Genomic DNA, 17,652 nt, shown 5'->3' with positions numbered 1-17,652 from the left:
CACAAAATGCTGGAGGATCTCAGCAGGCCAGGCAGCATCTATGGAAAACGAGTAAAGCCGACGTTTCAGGTCGAGACCCTTCGCCAGGACACCTAACGTTAACCGAGGAATCCGTGGATCTCAGGTTGGAAGTCTCTGTCTGAAGATACAGTAATGTGTTTTGCATCGTGGCTCGAGGAACGCTATTCAGTTGGCTGGTTGTCCTTCCAGTTGGGTGCGGTCTTCCATTGATTTTATTGTTTCTTGGATTTACTGTGAATGCCAGCAAGAAAGTAAATCTCCGGGTTGCATTGCGTACCTTGAGAGCCGGCAGGGCCAGTCCGGACTCGATAGGCCCAAAGGCCTCATAAGAATGACAACGGCCACTCCGCTGTTCACTGAGAGGACGAAAGCACAAAATAAACCTCCACACCTCTCAACCTCTGAAACGCCGCTCCCGCCCAAAACGCCATGCCGTCATCCTCAGAGATCACGCGGAGCGTTATGACGTCGGACAGCGTGTTCCCGCGCGAGGCTGAGTGGTTGGTTGCGCGCGCAGCTGGGCCCCGGTTACGAGCGGGTCGCGGGCGGTAAGTCGGGGATAGTCGGCGGGCCGGGCCTGGCTGGGCCGAGCAAAGCCCCGGGCTGCTTTGAGGGATCCTCTCTCTCTGGTGCCAGCCGTTCTGTGTTTGCATAATGGGTTCTTCCGTTTCCCCGGTTTACTGGTTTGCTCCCGCCGCCACGGCCCCTCGTTTGCCCCGGGTCGGCGCGAGATTTTGTTTCGGTTCTTTTCAGTGACAGGGTGGCCGCTCGGACCGGAGCGGCTCGTCTCTCCGACCCCGGACCCGGGTGGTTGGAGCTTGGCCAAGCCCCGAGCCGTCCGGCCTGATCCCGCACCGGGCGGCTATTTCTCTTGTCTGCAGCCGGTCTCTCCCTCTCCGAACCCCTTTCCCTGTTCAGCTTCCTGACCTTTTTCGTTCCCCCTCACTGGGTACCTTGTCCTCTGGCGGCTGGAGATCCAGTACTGTTTCCCCTTCACTAAAGCTTTTCGTCTCCACCCTTTGATCAAGTTTTTATTCCTCGTGGCCTCGCTTCACCTAGTCAAAACCAATTACTCGAAAGCTAAAGAAATAATAGATCAGCTGAAAATACCTGGTAGGCCGGACAACGCATGTGGAGGAACGATCCAACGTTGTCTGCAGTAACCTTTCAGAATGGAAAAGTTGAGGATTTATAAACCGTTGAAACTGATGATTAGTGCGTTTAGTGTAATCGCGTTGCTTCTGCTGTGTATGTTACGCTTGGAGTTGAGAAGGCAGAGATAAGATTTGATTGAGGTGTATAAGATCGTAATAGTTTGATCAGATTGAGTAAAAGCTGCGCTTCTATGGTTCAAAGGCGAGGAAACAGATCCTAAGTGGAAGGTAAATAATTTTAACAAATTGCGAAGAGCTGTTTTTTTTTTAACTGGAGCCTGGTTAGGATGTGGAACTTGTTGCATGTGAATATGGTGGAAGTAGAGTCGATCGGGGTATTAAAAGGAAATTGAAGAGAAGCTGAAAAATTTGTTGGTGGAAAAGCTGGGGGACGTGCCACAAAGAATTGGAACAGACTAAATGATTCAATGGACCACCTCGTGATCTATTAATCTTTCTGTTTTCTGAGGTTTAGGGTCACACTTTAAACAACTTGTTAATCTTTTCTTTTTAAATTCTGTAATATCTATTAAAACAATTTTGTTAAATCATTTGAACTGTTTTCAACCTGGCTTCTTTCTGAATTCATTCTCTTTCCAGCAATGTTAGAGGTATTGCCCACCTCTAACATTGTCAGCATGATTCATGGTCCTTTAGTTTCAACATATCTGATATGTTCTAATATCATCAGATGGCACGTAATCTTTGACACTATTCCAGCAGTCGGATGAGAAATTCATCCTCCTTCAATGTATTGCTTTTTTCTAACCAATGAAGTTCTAATTGTCCACTCTTTTGTGCTTGGGCCCCTGATTTTATTAACAATACTGAAATAATATCTGTAATACCCGTTGCAACACTCACAAAATGTTAGAGGAGCTCAGCAAGCCATCTATGGAAAAGAGTAAACCTTCGTTTCGGGCTGAGACGCTTCATCCATTCTGAAGCGTCTCTGCCCGAAACGTCAACTGTTCACTTTTTTCCATAGCTGCTGTCTGGCCTGCTGAGTCCCATCAGCATTTTGTATGTGTTACTTGGATTTCCAACATCTGCAGATTTTCTCTTGTTAGCAATATCCATTGCATTTGTTTTAATTGAGTAATTATTATTTGTAGACTCATAACACTATTTAAGCAGTTATTTATGTTGGTTCTTCAAGCACTTGCCTCTGTCACGCTTGGGAGAATAATCCTCAATTTCTTTTGGTAACTTTATATACTTACCACCCTCTGCTTTTCCAGTTTAAAATAATCTCTCTTATAGCAGGTGCCTCAAACTAGCAATATTCCAAATGGAGCCTCACTAATGTCCTTTACAACCAGTCATTGAAAGTGGGCATGCAGGTACAGCAGGCGGTGAAAAGGGCGAATGGTATGCTGGCATTTATAGCAAGAGGATTCGAGTACAGGAGCAGAGAGGTACTACTGCAATTGTACAAGGCCTTGGTGAGACCACAACTGGAGTATTGTGTGCAGTTTTTGTCCCCTAATCTGAGGAAAGACATCCTTGCCATAGAGGGAGTACAAAGAAGGTTCACCAGATTGATTCCTGGGATGGCAGGACTTTCATATGATGAAAGACTGGATGAACTAGGTTTATACTCATTGGAATTTAGAAGATTGAGGGGGGGGTCTGATTGAAACGTATAAAATCCTAAAGGGATTGGACAGGCTAGATGCAGGAAGATTGTTCCCGATGTTGGGGAAGTCCAGAACGCGGGGTCACAGTTTCAGGATAAAGGGGAAGCCTTCTAGGACCGAGATTAGGAAAAACTTCTTCACACAGAGAGTGATGAATCTGTGGAATTCTCTGCCACAGGAAACAATTGAGGCCAGTTCATTGGCTATATTTAAGAGGGAGTTAGATATGGCCCTTGTGGCTAAAGGGATCAGGGGGTATGGAGGGAAGGCAGGTACAGGGTTCTGAGTTGGATGATCAGTCATGATCATACTAAATGGCGGTGCAGGCTCGAAGGACCGAATGGCCTACTGCTGCACTTATTTTCTATGTTCTGTTAACTGCAACATCACCTCACAACTTCTAATTAAAGTCAGCATGCCAAAGTCACCTTCACTAGCATGTCTACCTGTGACTGCACTTTCAGAGAACTGTGTGCCTGAACCTCAAGGCCCTTCTGTTTTGCAACACTCCCCAGAGCCTTGCTATTCATAGTGAAAGTTCTATCTTGATATGACTTTCCAAAATGCAATCTGTCTCACTTACCTTGGCTAATCTTCGTTAGCCATACCTTAGTCCTACCCAGCTGATCAAGTTCCTGTCATCATTCTTATTGACTATCCCATGATTTGTGTAATGCGAGTCTTCAATAATTTTCCTTATAATTCCTGGTTTGTTCCTGTTGTCCCCATTCAGGGGAATAACATTATGCAAAGAGCAGAAGACTGGAGAATAGCCAACAATCTCTGTCAAGGGCAAGGTTATCTCTGCCACCATAATGTCAATGTACCCCAGAATATGAACATTCCTCTACCTAATCTTTCCATTGTCCATGTCCTTGGTGAATACTGATGCAAAGTATTCATTGAAGACTTGCTCACTTCCTCTGACTGCACACGTAAATTTCCTCTTTGTCTTTGAGTGAAGTTGCACTTTCCTTAATGAGTCACTTGCTCCTGATTTTGGGGTTCTGCATAATCCTGCTTGCCATTGCAGTCCTTTTTTTGGCCCTCCTACTTCATGTGGCTCATCCCTTTTCTTGTCTGGCCATTAAATTAGCTGATTATGCTGTCACTATAGACATCAGGGTATATCTTTTGAAGTGGAGAATTTTAAAGATTTACAACCTATAGAAAGGACTTCACTTCTGACCAAAATGGATGACTTGTTTTCAGATTAGTATGACCTGTTTTAGATATCTTACCAAGATCTAAACATTTCAGCATCTAAACCCCAATGATATCTATCATTCTTGTAAACTCCAGGACTTATCAATAATTTTATTGTAGGTTCTTGTGGCAGCTACTTCATCTGAAGAACCATTTTTTGAAATTTGCAAGAAAAACAGAAATTGCTGGAAACATTAAGTATGTTGGGTAGCTGTCTTTGACCTGAAAGTTTATTTGTTAGCCATTTCCCCAATCTTGTCCTCCTGATGTATCATCCTTGCAGAAATATGCTGACCTCTAATCAGCTGATTTAAAAGTGTGGTGTTTTCCCTCAAGCAGCCACCCCCATTTTCCTTTCTCCATTTCCTGAGTAATAATTTTGTAATTAGTCCGTGCAATTTAGCACTTGCAACTGCTTATCCATAACCATCTTAAAATTTACAGAATTATACTTGCTGATTTGACTAATCTTCCATTGAAACATCAGTCACGTGGCCAGACTCATTCTCCAACATAAAGCGTCGTATCCATCCCAAATTGGACTTTCAGCTGTTTCAAGTAATCCTCCCAGGTGCATCAAACAAATTCTGGCCCATTGCTACCCCTAGCACTGAGGGAGTCCTTGTCAATATTACAGAAGTTAATACTGCTCTCTGCAAGAACCTTATTGTTTTTGCCTCCTTCCAGGATCAGCCTGCTTGTTTGTTCTTGTTGCTCTTTCTGGCTATTGAGAGGACGATGTTATAACTATTGTAGTGGTGGCACCTTTCTTATTCCCAACTTTTACCCGTATGCCTTTGCTGTATGAACTCTCGCAGATGTTTTCTCTCTGTGCTGGTAATCTACCTGATCAGTTCATGCAATTCTCTCTCCATTTACATCTTTCTGTGTCACATCCGAAAGGTTTGTACCCTGGATCACTGAGTTGCCATTCTGTCCTTAACCACATTTCTGCATTGGCATTCTGCATTATTGATCCATGTCCTAATGCAAGCTGTAAACTCATTTGTCTATACACTTCAGAGTTTAGACCATCATCCCTGTTGTGTCCATTGACCTGCATTTGTTTGTTTTTGTTATTAAGCTTCATTGGAATTAACCTCTACCTTGTCAATCACATCACCTGTTCCTCTGGTTCCAACTCCCTTTCCCTCACGGATTTAGAGTAAGGGGTAAGAGATGTAGAGAAGATTTGATGGGAGGTATTTGGAATACACTGCTCTGGAGTGTGGTAGAAGCAGAATCAGTGAGGACATTACTTGTCTAGAGATGAGCACTTGAATTGCCTAGACCGAGTAGGGTGCAGGTGAGGGCATGAAAATGGGGTTCGTACAAGAATACGTGCTTTCCGGTTGATATGGATGTGGTGGGCTGAATGGCTCTGTTTCTATGCTCTTTGAAACTGGCATGTGGAATTGAAGGTAACGTTGCTAATTGGACCCAATACTGGCTTGATGATAGGTGATGGGTGTTGGTGGAAGCTTGCTTTTTTATTAGGAGTCTGTAACCAGTGGTGTACTACAGGGATCTGTGCTGGAACCCTTGTTTGTAATTGTTTATTCACAACTTGGATGCCAGTGTAGAAGGAATGAATAAGTTTGCAGGTGACACCAAAACTGGTGGTGGTGTGGATAGTGAGAAGATTGTCTAAGGTTATAAAAGGATATCAATCAAATGCAAAATGGAGCAAAGTGATGGCAAATGGTATTTAATCCCAATAAGTTCAAAGTGATGCACTTTGGGAAGTCAAGCAGGGAAGATGTTTATAGAAAATAAGACACTGTAAGACAGGCAATTAAGATTGGCACTGTGAAGAAGGATTCTGATCTAATGGGTCTGGGTACATGGGCAGATGTAGCAGGCCAATGGGCTTGTTTCTGAATTACAATGTTGGATATTTGTCAAAGTAACAACTGCCTTATATATTTTTCAGTTGAAAATAGCTGACAATTCTGCTTGTGATTATCTAGTGGGTAAGTAGTGCTCTTGTATGTTAATAGACCGATAAGTTGTGCTAGTTTGGAATGAGTGTAAAATTCAGTCAGAGAACTGGAGGATTGCATATATTAGTCCTTTTCTCAAACGGGTGAAGGAGAAAATGGGGCAAAAATGTACCATTTACAATACAGGTGTCCCCCACTTTTCGAATGTTCGCTTTATGAAACCTCACTGTTACAAAAGACCTACATTTGTACCCTGTTTTTGCTAACAGAAGGTTTTTTCACTGTTACGAGAAAAGCAGTGGGCGAAAAATGATGGCGTGCGAAAAAAAAGCAACGCTTGCCCCGAGCAGCCAAACTCCTCCCCCGGAACTGCATTCTAGCCACCATTGCTTAAACACGTGCTTTATCTCGATTATTTTGTGCGTCCGTTAGCAAGATGAGTTCTAAGGTATCAGAAAAGCCTAAAAGAGCTCGTAAGGTTGTTACACTTAGCGTAAAACTGGACATAATTAAGCGTTTCGATCGTGGTGAACGAAGCAAGGACATTGTCCGCGCGTTGAACTTGCTTGCATCCACCATTCGCACTATGTATACGCAGAGAGAAAAAATCTTGAAAGCTGCTGATATTACTGTTGGTTCTGCTCGTAGCAAAGTGGTCTGTCTTAGTCGGCATCCAGTAATGGATAAAATGGGAAGTCTATTGCTTGAGTGGATTGATGGGTGTGTACAAAACGTGGTGTTCCTTTAAGTTATCTTATACTTAAGGAGAAGTCAGTCAGTCTTTTTAATAAGCTGAAACAGAAAGCACTGGCCGATGGTGATGAAAGTCGCAAAAGTGGAATTTAAAGGTAGTCACGGGTGGTTTGATCGGTTTCTGAGGCGAGGGCAGCTTCATAGTTTAACGTTTACTGGAGAGAGTGCTTCGGCTGATACTGAAACTGCCGAAAGGTTTCCAGTGGAACTGAAGAAAATAATTACAGAAGGTGGTTATTCTTATAAGCAAGTGTTTAACTGTGACAAAACTGCAATTTATTGGAAAAAATTGCTGAATAAGACATTTATTTCGAAAGAAGAAAAGCAGGCTAAGGGACACAAGGCATTGAAGGACAGGTTTACCCTAATGCCTATTATTAACGCCACTGGTGATGCTGTCCTTAAGCTTCTACTAGTGTACCATTCAGAAAATCCAAGGGCACCTAAAGGCGTTGATAAGAAAACACTTCCCGTTGTGTTCCGTTCTCATCCAAGCAATTGGAACACCCAAGTGCTTTTTTCTGAGTACATGAGCAGATATGTTAGACCTTTTGTTGAAAAATACTGCAAAGAAAACCTCGATAATAGGCGTCTTGTGATTGTCGATAATTGTGCTGCTCATCCGCCTGACATTACCGAGTATGGCAGTAACATTCGTGTTGCGTTCTTACCGCCGAATATGACATCGTTGCTGCAGCCGTGTGACCAAGGTCTAATAGCCACAATTAAGGCTCACTATACGCAAAATGTGATGCGTTTTATTGTAAGTGCTATTGACAGAGAAGGCAACTCCGAAGCATCTTTACGAGAGATCTGGAAAGACTACAATATAAAACTGGCAATCGCCAACATTGGAGATGTTCTCGATAGGCTAACAGTCTCGCTGAGAAATAGTATTTGGAGGAAACTATGTCCCGAAGCAGTGAACGATTTTAAAGGCTTCGAACCATCAACAATAAATATGACAATAGTGAGCTTGGCAAAAGAGGCTGGGTTTGTGGAAGTTGACGAAGATGATGTTGAGGAGGTTTTGGCATCCCATGATCAAGAATTGACAGATGAAGAGCTGATGCAATTGCAGGAGGAAAGATTAACAATCGAAACTGAACACAGTAGCGAAAATGAAGTAGTCCAGGGACTGAACGTGAAGCAGTTGCGTGCGATTTTCGCTGCGATTGACAGCGCTGCAATGATTGCAGAAAAGTATGACTTCAATTTTGAAAGGGCACGTAGGTTTAGGGCAGGTTTGCAGGATGTTTTGAGTGCTTACAAAGAACTGTATGATAGAAAAATGTGCGAGGCTCGGCAGTCAAGTATACTGTCATTTTTCAAGCCTTGCACATCAGCCACAGCAGACAACGAACCTTGACCTTCGACATCGAGGCAGGCAGACATAGAAGGTGATGACCTGGCTACCCTATTGGAAACAGACTATGATGAGATGACACCCCAGTCTCCTACCTCCCACCACCCAAATTTCCGACGACTCAGCCTAACACACCACCCCAATTCCCGTAAGTGAAACTACACTGTACATACATTATTTCTACCTTATATAGGTTGTGTATTTTTGTGTTATTTAGTATGATGTGTTATTTGGTATGATTTGGCAGCCTTGTTGCTTAAAGGTTACTGGAGAGTGCTTCTGCCGAGAGCGCATGTGTGAGATTTTCGCTGCACTAGTGTGTGCTTCAATGATTGCAAAAAGTATTTCTACTTTATATGGGCTGTGTATTTTTGTGTTATTTAGTATGATTTGTTATTTGGTACAATTTGGCAACCTCATAGCTTAAAGGTTACTGGAGAGAGTGTTTCTGCTGAGAGCGCATGCGTGAGATTTTTGCTGCGCTAGGTAGTGCTTCAATGATTGCAATAAGTATTTCTACTTTATATAGGTTGTGTATTTATCATATCATTCCTGCTTTTACTATATGTTACTGTTATTTTAAGTTTTATGTGTTATTTGACATGATTTGGTAGGTTATTTTTTGGGTCTGGAACGCTCAAAAATTTTTCCCATATTAATAAATGGTAATTGCTTCTTCACTTTATGACATTTCGGCTTACGAACCGTTTCATTGGAACGCTCTACCTTCGGATGGGGGGGAACCTGTACTGTACTCAAGTGGCAGGGGTAGGCAACTGTAGCTGACAAGGGAAGTTAAGCACTGCATAAAAGCCAAGGAAAGAGCTTATAATGTCGCAAAAGTGAGTGGGAAGTTGGATGGTTGGGAAGCTTTTAAACCCCAACAAAAGGCAACTGACAAAAGTTATAAGGAGAAAAAAAATAGTGAGGGCAAATTAGCCAATAATATAAAGCAGGATACTAGAAGTTTTTTTCAGTTATGTAAAGAGTAAAAGGGAGGCGAGAGTTGATTTTGGACCACTGGAAAATGATGCTGATGAGATGGTAAAGGGGGTGAAAGAAATGGCAGGTGAACTTATGGGTACTTTGCATCAGTCTTCACTGTGGAAGGCAGTAGCAGTGTGTCAGAGGTCTGTCAGCATAAGGGAGCAGCAGTGAGTGTCGTTGCTATTACAAAGGTAAAAATATGCTAGACAAACTGAAAGGTGTTATGGTGGATAAGTCACCTGGACCAGATGGACTACATCTCTGAACGAGGTTGCTGAAGAGATAACGGATGCATTGGTCATGATAGAAACATAGAAAGCCTACAGCACGATACAAGCCCTTCAACCCACAAAGCTGTGCCGAACATGTCCTTAGAAACCATCTAGGGTTACTATTTTTCTATGTACCTATCCAGGAGCCTCTTAAAAGACCCTATCGTATCCACCTCCACCACCGTTGCTGGCAGCCCATTCCATGCACTCACCACCCTCTGCATTTAAAAAAAAAACAACTAACCCCTGACATCTCTGTATCTACTTCCAAGTACCTTAAAAATGTGCCCTCTCATGCTAGCCATTTCAGCTCTGGGAAAAAGCCTCTGATTATCCACAGGATCAATGCCTCTCATCATCTTATACACCTCCATCAGGTCACCTCTCATCCTCCTTCGCTCCAAGGGAAAAAGGCCGCGTTCACTCAACCTATTCTCATAAGGCATGCTCCCCAATCCAGGCAACATCCTTGAAAATCTCCTCTGCACCCTTTCTATGGTTTCCATGTCCTTTCTGTAGTGAGGCGACCAGAACTGAGCACAGTACTCCAAGTGGGTCTGATCAGGGTCCTATATAGCTGCAACATTGCCTCTTGCCTCTTAAACTCGATCCCACGATTGATGAAGGCCAATGCACCGTATGCCTTCTGAACCACAGAGTCAACCTGCACAGCAGCTTTGTGTCCTATGGACTTGGACCCCAAGATCCCTCTGATCCTCCACACTGCCAAGAGTCTTATCATTAATACTATAATCTGCCATCATATTTGAGCTACCATAATGAACCACCTCACACTTATCTGGGTTGAACTCCATCTGCTACTTCTCAGCCCAGTTTTACATCCTATCAATGTCCCGCTGTAACCTCTGACAGTCCTCCACACTATCCACAGCACCTCCAACCTTTGTGTCATCAGCAAACTTACTAACCCATCCAGGTCATTTATAAAAAAAACAGAGAGTCCGGTTCCCAGAACAGATCCCTGAGGCACACCACTGGTCATTGACCTCCATGCAGAATATGACCTGTCTAGAATCACACTTTGCCTTCTGTGGGCAAGCTGGTTCTGGATTCACAAAGCAGAGGGAGGTATAGGGACCCAGGTTCTGCAACTTCTCAATCAGGATTGTGGGAATGATGGTATTAAATGCTGAGTTATAGTCGATGAACAGCATCCTGACATAGGTGTTTGTGTTGCCAGATGGTGTAAAAATATACCCACAGACTTGGGGTCTGTGACAGATGCGTTTCACAAATTCACTGTTCGCTGCCCAAAAAATTCCTCATTGACTCTGTTCTGAAAGGTCGCCCCTCAGTTTTGAGGCTGTGCCTTCTAGTTCTGGATACCCTTAACTTTAAGTTATTGTTGATAGGGGTGGGTGATAGAAGTGTACGGGAACTGGACCTCCTTTGTGAAAATGAAGCGTTCAGGGCCAGGGAAAGAGAATTGAAAGTTGTTGAGGTCAAGAGCATGTGAAGTGTCGCAGATGCAGGTGGGAAGGGACTGAGCCAAGGGGGATCGATTGGAGTTGAGGTATGAGGACACGTTCAGTGAGGCAGGAGCAGGCAAAGACAATGGGTCTACCTTTGTAGCAATTGTGCTATGAATGGTAGGGCACTAGGGAGCGTAATGAAACAGAAGGACCCAGGAGTCAGAGTGCATTATTTTTTGAAAGTGGCATCACATATAGACATTGTGGTGAAAAAGGCATCTGGCATGCTGATCTTCATCAATCAGGGTTTTGTGTTGAGTTGAGACAATATGTTGTATTTGAAATAAGTAACTTGAGAGGCTGCACTGTACTAAGTAGTCAACCCCGTTAAAGGAGAGACGTGATTAAACAAGAAAGAATGTAGACATGATTTTTGTGGATGTTGCCAAGGCTAAATGGTCTTAGTTATAGAGAGCGTTTGGCCAGACTAGGTTTTTTTTTTTTGTGTAGAACCATCAGAGAATGAGGGGTGAACTTATAGAAATACTTAAAATTAAAGTTGGAGGGGACTCTGAAACTAGGGGGCTGAGATTTACGGTGTGAGGGGAAAGATTCACACAGAGGGTGTTGAGTACAATGCCCATACAGCATCACCCCCCCCCAGAAATTTTCATGTTTTATTGTTTTGCAACATTGAATCACAGTGGATTTAATTTGGCTTTTTTGACACTGATCAACTGAAAAGACTTGCATGTCAAAGTGAAAACAGCTTTCTACAAATTGGTCTAAATTTATTGTCTACAATATATATTAATGACTTAGATGAGGGAATTAAATGCAGCATCTCCAAGTTTGCGGATGACACGAAGCTGGCCGGCAGTGTTAGCTGTGAGGAGGATGCTAGGAGGATGCAGGGTGACTTGGATAGGTTAGGTGAGTGGGCAAGTTCATGGCAGATGCAATTTAATGTGGATAAATGTGAGGTTATCCACTTTGGTGGCAAAAACAGGAAAACAGATTATTATCTGAATGGTGGCCGATTAGGAAAAGGGGAGGTGCAACTAGACCTAGGTGTCATTATACACCAGTCATTGAAAGTGGGCATGCAGGTATAGCAGGTGGTGAAAAAGGCGAATGGTATGCTGGCATTCATAGCAAGAGGATTCGAGTACAGGAGCAGGGAGGTACTACTGCAGTTGTACAAGGCCTTGGTGAGACCACAGCTGGAGTATTGTGTGCAGTTTTGGTCCCCTAGTCTGACAAAAGACATTCTTGCCATAGAGGGAGTACAACGAAGATTCACCAGTTGATTCCTGGGATGGTAGGACTTTCATATGATGAAAGACTGGATCGACTAAGCTTATACTCTCTGGAATTTAGAAGATTGAGGGGGGATCTGATTGAAACGTATAAAATCCTAAAGGGATTGGACAGGCTAGATGCAGGAAGATTGTTCTCGATGTTGGGGAAGTCCAGAACGAGGGGTCACAGTTTGAGGATAAAGGGGAAGCCTTTTAGGACCGAGATTAGGAAAAACTTCTTCACACAGAGAGTGGTGAATCTGTGGAATTCTCTGCCACAGGAAACAGTTGAGGCTGGTTCATTGGCTATATTTAAGAGGGAGTTAGATATGGCCCTTGTGGCTAAAGGGATCAGGGGGTATGGAGGGAAGGTTGGTGCAGGGTTCTGAGTTGGATGATCAGCCATGATCATAATGGCAGTGCAGGCTCAAAGGGCCGAATGGCCTACTCCTACACCTATTTTCTATGTTTCTATTATGATTGTTGAACACAATAATTGATTGCATAATTACTCACCCCTTCAAGTCAGTATTTAGTTGGTGCACCTTTCTCAGTAATTACAACTGAAACACACTGGTTTCCTGGGCTGCTTAAGTCAGGGGAAGACAACCTTTGGTCCCGCCAAACTCTTGAAATTGAGTGCACTTGATTCCACCTCATGTCATTCCCTGTACCCTGCATATGATTAAAGGAATTATATTTTTGAATCTTAACTGAAGGGTTAGTAAAGAATAACAAAAAGAAAAGGGCCCATTCTAATTAAGCAGTCAAATGTGCACAAGTTGGAGCTCATCTTGAACTTCTGTCACTCGCGCACTGGGCCCTCGGTCAACGTGATTGCACACACCACCTTCCAAACGTCGCTCGCAATCCACCTTGAACAAACGGGTCTCCCACCAGATCATATGCTACGAAAGGTTCTCCCCAGCATCTTCTCTCTTCATTTCCTCTCAAACAAAAGCTCCAAGCCCAACCTTAGTGTTCCTCAAACCAGAGAAAACTCCCCTTGATCTGACCAGCCTTGTTGGATGGTACACATTTCTCCTCTCTCCAACAGTAACCCAAACAAGCATGAAAACAGAACAGACTGCTGTTACAGAGCTGGCAAAATGAAATACATACAGCATAATAGAAAAAATATGAAATGGGGCATTACACAGCCTTGAGGCAACTTCGCACATCTGGACACTGGAATTTTCCCCGTTTTCTTTTAACACTGATCAACAGAAAAAGACTTTTTCGTGTCAAAGTAAAAACAGACCTCTACAAAGTAATCAAATTACAAATGTAAAACACAAAATAATTAATTGCATAAGTATTCACCCTGTTTAATATGACACACCAAATCAACACTGGTGCAGCCAATTGGTTTTAGAAATTACTGTTAGTATGATGGAGATCACCTGTGTGCAGTCAAGGTATTTCATTTGATTGTAGAAAAAATAACACCTCTATCTGGAAGGTCCAACTACTGTGAATTAGTATTCTGGCAAAAACTACACCCTGAAGACAAAAGAACACTCCAAGCAACTCCATTAAGGTTATTGAAAAGCACAAGTCGGGAGATAGATACGGGAACATTTCCAAGTCACTGATGTCTTTTAGACTCCAGTTAAGTCAATCATGAAGAAATGGAAAGAATATGGCACAGCTGTAAATCTGCCTGGAGCAAGCAGTCCTTAAAAGCTGAGCGACTGTACAAGAAGGGGACTAGTGAGGGAGGCCACCAAGAGACCAGTGACAACTCTGGAGCTTCAGTGCTGAGATGGGAGAGGCTGTACATACAACAACTGTCGCCTGGGTGCTTCAACAGTCATAGCTTTAGTCATAGTCATACTTTATTGATCCTGAGGGGAATTGGTGCACCAACCCAGAATAGGGTATAAATATAGCAATATAAGACCATAAGTAATTAAATAGTAATATGTAAATTATGCCGGGAAATAAGTCCAGGACCAGTCTATTGGCTCAGGGTGTCTGACCCTCCAAGGGAGGAGTTGTAAAGTTTGATGGCCACAGGCAGGAATGACTTCCTGTGACGCTCAGTGTTGCATCTCGGTGGAATGAGTCTCTGGCTGAATGTACTCCTGTGCCCAACCAGTACAATATGTAGTGGATGGGAGACATTGTCCAAGATGGCATGCAACTTGGACAGCATTATGGGAGAGTGGCAAAGAGAAAGCCACTGTTGGGGAAAAAAAACTCTCATGAAATCTCACGTAGAGTTTGTCAGAAGGCATGTGGGAGACTTTGAAGTCAGATGGAAGAAGATCCAAAGGTCTAATAAAACCAAAATTGAGATGTTTGGCCATCAGACTAAACGCTATGTGTAGACAAACACTGCACATCATCAAAAACATGCCATACCTACCGTAAAGCATGGTGGTGGCTGCATCATGCTGTGGAGGTGCTTCACTGCAGCAAGTCCTGGAAGGCTTGTGAAGGTAGAGGGTAAAATGAATACAGCAAAATACAGGGAAATCCTGGAGGAAAGCCTGATGCAATCTGCAAGAAAACTGCGACTTGGGAGATTTGTTTTCCAGCAGGAGAATGACTGAAGCTTTGGCATAAAGCCAAAGCTACATAGGAAAACAAAGTTATTGTCCTGGAATGGCCAAGTCAGAGTCCAGACCTCAATCCAATTTAGAATTTGTGGCTGGACTTGAAATGAGCTGTTCACTCATGACCTCCATGCAATCTGACAGAACTTGAGTAGTTTTGTAAAGGAGAATGGGGAAAAAATTGCGGTATCCATATGTGCAAAGCTGACTACAGGACATAGGAGCAGAATTAGGCCATTTGACCAATTGAGTCTGTTCCGCCATTCAATCATGGCTGATCCTTTTTACCCCTCCTCAGCCCCACTGCCTTTCGCCTCGTAACCTTTTGATGCCTTGTCTAATCAAGAACTTATCAATCTCCACCTTAAATACACCCAACGACCTGACCTCCACAGTTGCCTGTGATAACAAATTTCACAAATTCGCTACCCTCTGGCTGAAGAAATTTCTCTGCCTCTGTTTTAAATGGACACTTCTCTATCCTGAGGCTTGCCCTCTTGTCCTGGGCTCCCCCACCATGAGAAACATCTTTTCCACATCTCCTCTGCCTAGGGTTTAAACATTTGAAAGGTTTCAATGAGATCCCCTCCCTCCCCCCCCATCTTTCTAAATTCCAGCAGGTACAGGCCCAGAGCCATGAACCCACTCCAATGCTAGCACATCTTTTCTTGGATAAGAGCCCAAAACTATAAGGTGAGGCCACACCGGTGCCTTTTAAAGCCTCTGCATCACATCCCTGCTGTTATAATCTAGATCTCTTGCTAACATTGTATTTGCATTCCTCATCACTGACTCAACCTGCAAGTTAACATTTAGGGTGTTCTGCACAAGGACTCCCAAGTCCCTTTGCATTTCAGATTTTTGGATTGTCTCCCCTTTTAGAAAATAGTCTGCACATTAAATTCTACTGTCAAGGTGCATGACTAAACATTTTCCAATGCTGTTATTTCATTTACCACTTTCTTGCCCGTTCTCATAATCCGTCTGAGTCCTTCTGCAGCCTTCCTGTTTCCTCAACACTATCTGCCCCTCCACCAATCTTCGTATCATCTGCAAACTTGGCAACTAATCTATCTATTCCATCTTTTAAATCATTATTAGACAGCATAAAAAGAAGCGATCCCAACACCAACCTCTGCGGAACACCAATAATCACTGGCTACCAACTGAAAAGGATCCTTTTATTCCCACTCACTGCCTCCTAACCGTCAGCCAATGCTCTAATCTTGCCAGTGACTTTCCTGTAATACCATGGGCTCTTAACTTGTAAACAGCCTCATGTGACACCTTGTCAAAGGCCTTCTGATAATCCAAATATACAGCATCCATTGCATCCCCTTTATCTATCCTACTTGTAATCTCTTCAAAGAATTCCAGCAAGTTCGTCAGGCATGATTTTCCCTTAAGGAAACAGTGCTGACTTTGTCCTTTCTTGTCCTGTGACCCCAACATCTTCCCAACCACTAAGGTCAGGCTAACTGGTCTATAATTTCCTTTCTGCTGCCTTGCTCTTATCTTAAAGAGTGGAGTGGCATTTGCAATTTTTTAGTCCTCCAAAACCAAGCCAGAGTCCAATGATTTTGAAAGATCATTACTAATGCCTCCCACAATCGCTACTGACCGCCACCTCTTTCAGAACCCAGGGTGTAGTTCTTCTGGTCCGAATTTAGGTCTTTCAATTTTTTTGAGCACTTTCTCCCTTGTAATTGTAACTGCACTCCTCTTCCCTTACACTCTTTAACACCTGTAACACTGCTAATGTCTTCCAGAGTAAGGACTAATGTAAAATACATATTTAGTTCATCTGCCATCTCCTTGTACCCCCCCCCCCCCCCATTATTTCTCCAGCCTCATTTTCTAGCAGACCTATATCCATTCTCAGGTCTCTTATTTTTCATATTCTTAATTTTTTTCTCTATCCACCTTGATATACAAGATATTAAGAGGAATAGATAGAGTGGATAGCCAGCGCCTCTTCCCCAGGGCACCACTGCTCAACACAAGAGGACATGGCTTTAAGGTAAGGAGTGGGAAGTTCAAGGGGGATATTAGAGGAAGGTTTTTTACTTAGAGAGTGGTTGGTGTGTGGAATGTACTGCCTGAGTCAGTGGTGGAGGCAGATACACTAGTGAAGTTTAAGAGACTACTGGACAGGTATATGGAGGAATTTAAGTTGGGGGCTTATATGGGAGGCAGAGTTTGAGGGTCGGCACAACATTGTGGGCTGAAGGGCCTGTACTGTGTTGTACTGTTCTATGTTCTATGTTGATATTGCTTGCTAGCTTGCTTCCAAATTTCATCTTTTCCCTCCTAATGATTCTTTTAGTTGTTCTCTGTAGGGTTTTAAAAACTTTCCAATCCAGTCTTCCGACTAGTTTTTGCTTTGTCGTGTGCCCTCTTTTTTACTTTTACATTAGCTTTGACTTCCCTTGTCAGCCACAGTTGTACTATTTTGCCATTTGAGTATTTCTTTGTTTTTGGAATACATCTATCCTGCCCCTTCCTCAACTTTCTAAGAAACTCGGGCCATTTGTGCTCTGATGTCATCCATCCCAGCATCATCTTCCAGCTTACTTTGGCCAAATCCTCTCTCATACCACCGTTGCTTTCTTTACTCCACTGAAATATTGCTATGCCAGACTTTACTTTCTTCCTATCAAATTTCAAGTTGAACTCAGTCATATTGTGATCACTGTCTCCTCAGGGTTCCTTTACCTTAAACTCCCTAATTGCCTGCAGTATAACACACAATCCAGTATAGCTGATCCCCTAGAAGGTTCATTGACATACTGCTTCAAAAATCCATCTCATAGGCATTCAACAAACTCACTCTCTTGAGATCCATTACCAACCTGATTTTTCCAGTCTACCTGCATGTTCAAATCTCCATGACTATCATCACATTGTCCTTTTGACACGCCTTTTCTATTTCCCTTTGTAATCTGCAGACCACATCGCAGCTACTTCTTGGAGGCCTATATGCAACTGCCATCAGGGTCCTTTTGCCCCTGCAGT

At 43.1% G+C, this 17,652-nt stretch overlaps 1 protein-coding gene across 6 annotated transcripts in view; it reads left to right on the top strand.

The window, feature by feature from the left end:
- Window positions 1-501: 501 nt before the first annotated feature.
- The window catches only part of phf6 (PHD finger protein 6), an 86,558-nt gene continuing 69,407 nt past the window's right edge, over window positions 502-17,652 (top strand). For 4 of the 6 annotated variants that reach the window (XR_011887601.1, XR_011887602.1, XM_072271107.1 and 1 more), the window contains exons 1-2: window positions 502-569; window positions 5,955-5,994. The gene's annotated coding sequence lies outside the window, so the exon portion shown is untranslated. The other 2 variants (XM_072271105.1, XM_072271106.1) reach the window with 2 other exon arrangements.

The sequence above is a fragment of the Mobula birostris genome, chromosome 10 (genome assembly GCF_030028105.1).
Source record: "Mobula birostris isolate sMobBir1 chromosome 10, sMobBir1.hap1, whole genome shotgun sequence".
Lineage (NCBI taxonomy): Eukaryota > Metazoa > Chordata > Chondrichthyes > Myliobatiformes > Myliobatidae > Mobula > Mobula birostris.
Note: the sequence above shows the minus strand (reverse complement) of the source record. Positions and strands in the feature narration are given on the sequence as shown.